Source organism: Solanum tuberosum, unplaced genomic scaffold, assembly GCF_000226075.1.
Source record: "Solanum tuberosum cultivar DM 1-3 516 R44 unplaced genomic scaffold, SolTub_3.0 scf00471, whole genome shotgun sequence".
Lineage (NCBI taxonomy): Eukaryota > Viridiplantae > Streptophyta > Magnoliopsida > Solanales > Solanaceae > Solanum > Solanum tuberosum.
This window is the reverse complement of record NW_006239389.1, coordinates 5,961-14,074: the sequence shown is the minus strand read 5'-3', so window position 1 is coordinate 14,074 and position 8,114 is coordinate 5,961.

Below are 8,114 nucleotides of genomic sequence, written 5' to 3'. Positions count from 1 at the left end.
CTTTCCATTCAGCAATCCAAACCACTCATTTTGAAGCTTTATATGGTCAAACCCCACCTATCCATCTTCCTTATGTTCTGGGAGATTCAGCAGAAGAAGAGGTAGACATGAGACTTAGCACTAGAGAATTCAAGATTGAATTACTCAAATTCCACATCTCTAGAGCTCAATAGAGAATGGTATCCATGGCTAACTTACATAGGACTGATAGATAGTTTGAAGAAGAAGAATAGGTGTATCTGAAGATTCAACCATACAGACAGCTCACCATCTCCAACCAAACTTTTTCTAAGCTGTCAGCTAAGTATTATGGTCCTTATCAGATTCTGCAGAAGGTTGGACATGTTGCCTACAAGTTATCACTTCCTCCTCATATGGCTGTCCACCACACTTTTCATGTGTCACAACTGAAGCCATGCTATGCAGTACCTACTCACTTTAATCATCCTCCAACAGTAAATGTATCTTCTCCAAATTGTGTGCAGCCTAAAGAGATTCTAGAAATGAGAATGATCAAGAGAGGAAACAAAGCCATTCCACATATACTTGTTCAATGAGATCAAATGTCAGTAGAAGATGCAACATGGGAAGATTATGCCACATTGAAGTTGAGGTTCCCTAAATTCTTTTCTTGAGGACAAGAAAACTTTTAAGGAATATGGAATGATGCAAGAATGGATTCAGAAGCTTAGGCAAAGTGTACTATGCGTTGGAAAGGTTGCACCTAGCCGTTAAGTTGGTTAGGTATAATTTAAGAAGAGTAGTTTCATATTGTTCAGTTTAGCCCAATAGGTTTTTAAAGTTGTTTCTATTATTATTAAAATTGCTCGATATGTTTGAGGATTGGATACTTTAGGTCCAATTGCTGGGCACTTATGTTTTGTACTGTCCACAAGGAATGCTTGGGCTATTTAAGTATTGTATTTGTCTTTGTTGAAGTTTATGCAGAGAATTGTTTAGCTAAATAGAGAAAAGCTTGTTTCTTACTCCTTTCCTTTTCCTTTCTTTTCTTTTCTTAGCTTCTTACTCTTTCATTACTTTTCAATGTTGTCCTTAGCTTAATTGTATCAGGGAAACATCGATGGAGAAGAAGAATAATGAGGGTAGAGGCGATGGGAAATAAGGTTCAACAGAGAAGAAGAAGGAGGGTGGGAGGTGGGGGTAGGTGATAGGATAATTCAAAAATAATTTCTTATTTTCTTAAAATACCTTTTAGATTATTTTAAAAGAGTTTTAAAAAGATTCAGTTTAATTGTCATGTGTCATCATTTCATTGGTCCATTTTCCATGTATATGCGTTTGAGATACACACATTTTATGTGTTTCTATTGATTGTCATTTTGTGTTTAATAGGTATATATTTGTCAAGATTAAAGTGTTCAATAGGTACAAGTCTAAATTAAGGTGTCTAAATGAAAGATGCAGACAACTTTAAAGGGCCGCATATGACTTAAGCCTTATTTTAATGAGAGATCTTGGAACATTGATTTATTTAACTAAAGTTTTATGAATATCTGACAAGAGAGAGTGTACAATACACTATCATGCCAACTTCTTGACCAATTTGTAAAACATATACTTACACTACATGAGCATGTGATACCTGGTTGATTGTGTGGCTCTGCAGGAATGGGAACACTTGTTCGAGTGGCATGTTCCCTTCCTACATAAGCATGAGGTTCGTGAGTTCTACTATCGTATTGAGATTCATAAAGATGGCAACATTGACACTCAAGTTCGTGATGTGGATATTCACTTGAGTGAAGAAATTTTTAGAATTAACTTGGAAGTTCAATGCGTGGGATCAAATCAGTGGAATGATGCATACCATCAGAAACGTACGAAAAAAATGCAACCAAAACAGAGGGTATTAAGTGCTCTGGAGTTCCCAAGAAGTATCTTAAATGGGAGCATTAGTTGTACTTTGAGTTTGTCAACAAAGTGCTCTTGCCGCACACTGAGAAAATGATTGTTGCCTCCTCTGCGGATCTGTTCCTCATGGAGACACTTGACAAATACAAAGCTATCAACCTTTCATGTGTCATGCTAGAGCACATGAACAGAGTCATGCCAGCAAAGGATGAGCGCCATGGCATGGCTTATGGGTATTTGCTGAACCGTGTCTTCAATTATTTAAATGTACCCTTGGAAGAGGAGTTGCAGGAACTATCAAGCAAGCCTTCTCAATATCCACTCTCATCGAGTGTGAGTGTGTAGAGGGAAAAGTCAAGTCCAAGTCTCAAATCTCAGACCTTCTTGAGCAACATGAGCTACTGAAGAGATAAATGAAGATCACTTGACTTAAGGCATTGCTTCAAAAGGGAAATTCTCAAGTACCCGGTCCCAGTGCTGACCTGCAGAGGGAATTGGATGATCAGAAAGCGCAGAATGCAAATGTACTTGAGTTGAATGCTAACTTGGGCGAGGAAGTGAAGACTTTAATCAAACAGGTGCTGCAGGCTCATGAGGATGCCAATAATCGCATGAACATAATCCTGAAATCCTTTGCTCATCCCCCCTCCGTCCTGAAATTTCCTTTCCTCTTGTTATTTTCCTTTTATCTCAGTATGCAGTGGCATTGTGTCAGTTCATTTTGTAACAGACAGTTCGGTGGGTATCTACTCGGGTTTTATGATATCTTGCTCTGTTTGTTGCTTTGTTTCCTCCGTGATTGCTTGCATGCTTATGTTCTGTGTCGCCACACGGCTCTGAATTCACTATATGTTTCCTTGACATCTTGCTTATGTTTACAACTCTTATTTTTTATGATGTCAAAAGGGGGAGGAGATATAGGTTGTGGGGAAGTACTGCTGACAGGGGGAATGTTGTGGATAAGTACTGGTGACACGTGGAACAAGTGGGGGACATGCTAATACTAGCTAAAGTTGGTGATTGCCTGTGAAGAAGTTGGGTGTTTGTTTGTCATCATCAAAAAGAGGAAAAATATTATAATCTAGTATTTTGATGATATTCACAAACACAATGGCACCTGGTCCTAGAGTTGAGCATGTCCCTATGGTCAAATGGTAAACAATTGTAAAGCTGCCACATTGACACGGTTGGTGAGCACGAGAAAAGAGAGCTTTGTACTTGACCCATGGGAGAACACTAGGTTGTTTTGTTTAGAGTATAATACATCCTCATTGACATGAAACAAACGTAGTTAAGACATAAAACTACAATTGAAAAGGTGTATTTGTCTTTGTAAGAACACAAGCCTTCAAGAACTTTAAGGGACCTCATAGAGTTATCAACTGCGTCTTTTGTTGTTGCATCAAAAGCTTGTGTCGTGTGTCTGAATTTGTTAGATATGTTTCTAATCTATTTTGGAACGGATCGTCCCCTCCAGGGGCGAATTTATGTACTAATTTTGGGTCACCCGAACCCGTGGTCATCCGACTAAACTCGATATATTACTTCTATAATTATTAAAGAATATATTAAATTAAAACTTGTTGAACCTGTTCTCAAAATGGTTGGATGGTTCACTGGTGCCACTGCAAGATTTCAACTCACAGGTTGCAGGTTCGATCCCAGGCAGCCCCAATTCGCTTCAATTTATTTTTATTAACTAAAAACACATTTTTCATTAAAAAAAAAAAAAAGAAGCTAAATTCTGAAAGTTTAAAAGTCAAAAAACTTCAAAAGTTTCCTTCCCACACACTTTTCAAGTTCCAAGTTCCAACAATATTTTTCTTCCCTCTTCAAATTTGTTTTCTATTTTCCACACAAAGAAGAAGCTTCAAGCCTCCAACTTCAAGTCAAGAATTTAGAGAAATCATCATTGTCAAAGTTTAAGGTAATTTTAGTTTATGATTTCTCTTTTTAATAAACAAACTAACAAGATAAATAAATAAATAATATGTTTCCTTGACATCTTGCTTATGTTTACAACTCTTATTTTTTATGATGTCAAAAGGGGGAGGAGATATAGGTTGTGGGGAAGTACTGCTGACAGGGGGAATGTTGTGGATAAGTACTGGTGACACGTGGAACAAGTGGGGGACATGCTAATACTAGCTAAAGTTGGTGATTGCCTGTGAAGAAGTTGGGTGTTTGTTTGTCATCATCAAAAAAAGGAAAAATGTTGTAATCTAGTGTTTTGATGATATTCACAAACACAATGGCACCTGGTCCCAGAGTTGAGCATGTCCCTATGGTCAAATGGTAAACAATTGTAAAGCTGCCACACTGACACGGTTGGTGAGCACGAGAAAAGAGAGCTTTGTACTTGACCCATGGGAGAACACTAAGTGATTTTGTTTAGAGTATAATACATCCTCATTGACATGAAACAAACGTAGTTAAGACATAACACTACAATTGAAAAGGTGTATTTGTCTTTGTAAGAACACAAGCCTTTAAGAACTTTAAGGGACCTCATAGAGTTATCAACTGCGTCTTTTGTTGTTGCATCAAAAGCTTGTGTTGTGTGTCTGAATTTGTTAGATATGTTTCTAATCTATTTTGGAACGGATCGTCCCCTCATTATTTAATCAAACATGAGCATGATTAGTGTTAACTGTGTAGGGTGTGATTGAAGTCTATATTAATTAGATTTAATTAATATAGTGGGCAATAGAGGTATTGCTTTGGCTCTTTTTGTAATAGAGTTATTACCTGGGGTGGGATTAAGAGTTTAATCTATGTAATCACTTGTTGCTTGAAGATAGTGAAAGCAGTTGAAACCCTGTGTGACAGATCGTGGTTTTCTCCCTTGAGCAAAGAGGTTTCCATGTAAAAACTCCTTGTTGTTTTAGTTTTCATTTTAGTCTCCTCAAGTGCATTTAAGTATATTACTGACCAGGTCTCTCAGTACGTGGTGGACTCGTGTAACTCATCACTGTGGCCAACACGTACTCCCCCTTCAGATGGTTTGTAAAGCATCACTTGGTAAATAAATTAAAGTTAGTTACCAAGATTGTGGTAAGTGTTCCTTCTTCTTTAACCAAAAGTCTCTAGTTTGAGCCCTAAGAATGCAGTCGCCTTTACCCTCTAAAGTAGACTTCCCGCCCTAATCCGGATTATTCGGGCCCCAAATCAAGTATAGGACACTAGAAAAAAACATGGCTGGTAACAAGTAATGTTGTCTAGAGTAGAGTTCAGGGGAATGGACTGGAAACAAGCAACGCTGGTATTTTGTGACACACTATTTGTGAAGGATTCTAACAAAGTGAGACGAACTCAGGATTTAGAATAAGTGAGTTGAGAACATGCATGACTGTTATATGTACTTGAGCACGTCGAACTGATGCGATTTTCACATTATTCAAGCAGATTGTCAGTTTAAACACATTTTTATTTCGAGTTTAAGTTTACCAAATGAACCAATGATGCCACACATTTTAACATTCAATACAATAAACACAATAACTACAGAGAGTAGACCATAAATAAAAGAAGCTAATGAGTAGCGCTATCATCTGATGTAACTTTTTATTTATAAACTAACATCTTATCGAAGTTATTGTGGATGCCACATGTTTCACACCAACAATTCCTAATGTTAACAAAATTCAATTTTTTACGACAGCAAAAGAACAGTTTGCTGCCTGATTAATAGTACAGGGCTAAATTTTTAGAGAATGTCAGTTGTGGCTCTCTCCATCATGGAAATTTCTATATGGAAATAAACCCTAATATTCTTATAAAAACAAACCCTAGTGCAGCCGCACTTCTAAAATTAACATATTTAGAGAATTACCAATTTATTATTATAAAAATATTTTTCTCTAACGGTGTATAATTTTTTTTTAATATTGTTAATTCAAAAATTCCAATACGTGTTATTTTACTTTGTACTTAAGAATAGAGAATTTTAGAAAGTAAGTTATTTTAATTAATATAACATACATTTATCACTGATTAGCTATTTATATTTCTTTCTGGATCAATTAAATTGACTAACATAAGTCAAGTTGATCATTCACTACATATATTTTATTAATATGAAAGATATTTTGAGATTTTATTTTTGCCTCTTTGTTAGTTTTGCTTCCATGTTTGTCTTAGTATTTTCACTAACAATATTGTTGAGTTAATAACTTTGATGGTCACTCAACTATCAACTTTTTTCATAGAAAGTCACTCAACTTTCATTCTCAACTCAAAAGTCACTCAACTATGCCTTCTTTGCACAGAAAATCATTTAACATATTTAATTATTTTTTTCACTAAAATTTTCTGACATGGAATTTTTTTTTTAACCAAAATTTTAAGAACCAAATATATATCCATTTAAACCATTTAATGATCCGACCCATTTAATCCGACCCGCTAAATCATTAAAAAGTCGTCATTCTCTCTTAACCTATATTATAGATTCATAAACCCATTTATACTATGTGTACTGCTTTCAGTTGAATATATATATATATATATATAATATAGGTTAAGATTAGATTTTCTACTAATTGCAGCGATTTGCACATACTGTAAGTGATGATTGATGACTTTTTAATGACTTAGCGGGTCGGATTAAATGGGGCAGGTCATTAAATGGATATACATTTGGTTCTTAAAATTTTGGTTAAAAATAAAAATTTCATGTCAGAAAATTTTAGTGAAAAAAATAATTAAATATGTTGAGTGACTTTCTGTGCAAAGAAGGCATAGTTGAGTGACTTTCTGTGAAAATAATTGATAGTTGAGTGACTATCAAAGTTATTAACTCCAATATTGTTGGTGATGTTTTGAACATTTAGGTTTTGGAGAACACATTTAATAGGTTGAATGTTTGGATCATCCTATGGAAAAAGATTAAAGACGGCTTTAGATTTCACAAAATGTATTTTAAAATTTCGGATACTAGAAAAAAGTTGAATTCTAATAAGGTTCTTCATAATCGTGCAAAGCGCGGACAAGTTCAAGAATAATAATAATAATAAAGAATAAATGGCGCAACACACATTTTCAGAGCTAGTATACTTACTATACTAAAATGAAAATAATATTTCATGGAAAAAGAAAAAGGCCAAAGAAGAGAGCTCAGAGACGACAGAGTTAATGGAAGATTGAGAGGGCCAACTTGTCTTTGCCTGATTCTATTTTTATCTTTTTAATTTAATTTTCTGTTTGTTGTTTGTATATGTATGTTTGAAAGAAACATAATAATATGTGTGTTATTTTAGTATCAAATGGTTAGTCAGGTTAAGTTAATCTGTTTCTGTGGAATTTGTCTAACAACTCGTTGAATATATCCGTTGAAGCTCCATCATAATCAATTCAGTGGAGTAGCGGATGAGCTCAAAATGAACCCAACATTAAAGGATTTGGATTTAAGTCATAATCAGCTCAGTGGTCGTGTTCCTCCATCACTTGCAAATTTCATAAACCTTGATTTAGCAATAGAATTCTTTTCGACCATGGAAAGATTTGATTATATTGATCTTTCCTACAATCATATTTCATAGAGGAAAAGTATCAACGGTACCAAATTCACTCTTCCTTACCTAGAAGTTTTGTTGTTTGGAAAAATTACTATAATATACCACTTAAGTTTTTAATTAATCGTATATACATATACTTATATTTAATTACAAATATAGTTTCAAAATTACCAACTTAACAATTTAATTAATTTTCCAATTTCAGTTAATTATTCAGTTTCCGAATTTTCTCTCTCCCTCCTTATAAAAATTAGTGCCTACATTTATGGATACTTTTTTAATTCCACACGTTACTGCCTTTAATAAATATTTGTCTTTTTTTATGCAATCTGCCCAAAGTTAAAAACTTTTTGTATTTCCATCATTATTTCTTATTTTTACAAGTTGCTTATTTTAATATAATATTTATTTTTATTTTATTCCTTATATGACATAATCTAAGTAAGGTAAAAAGTAAAAACTTTTATTCTTTTCAATATTTCTCCTTCCCTAGTGAGTCAAGCTTTCTAGAGCTCTTCCTTCTCTCATCTTCCTTCGTTTCTCTATTTCTCCATTGTTGAGTTTTATAATTCTTGCACCATTGTTAACTCCTTGTTGTTCTTCATCTTCGACTTCTTAGTTTATTATATTGTTTTAGATGGATAGGACATCGCGAAAAAGCCCAAGGCTAAACAAACCAGTTATTGTAATTGATAGCACCCCCCACCCCCACCCCCCACCCCATCA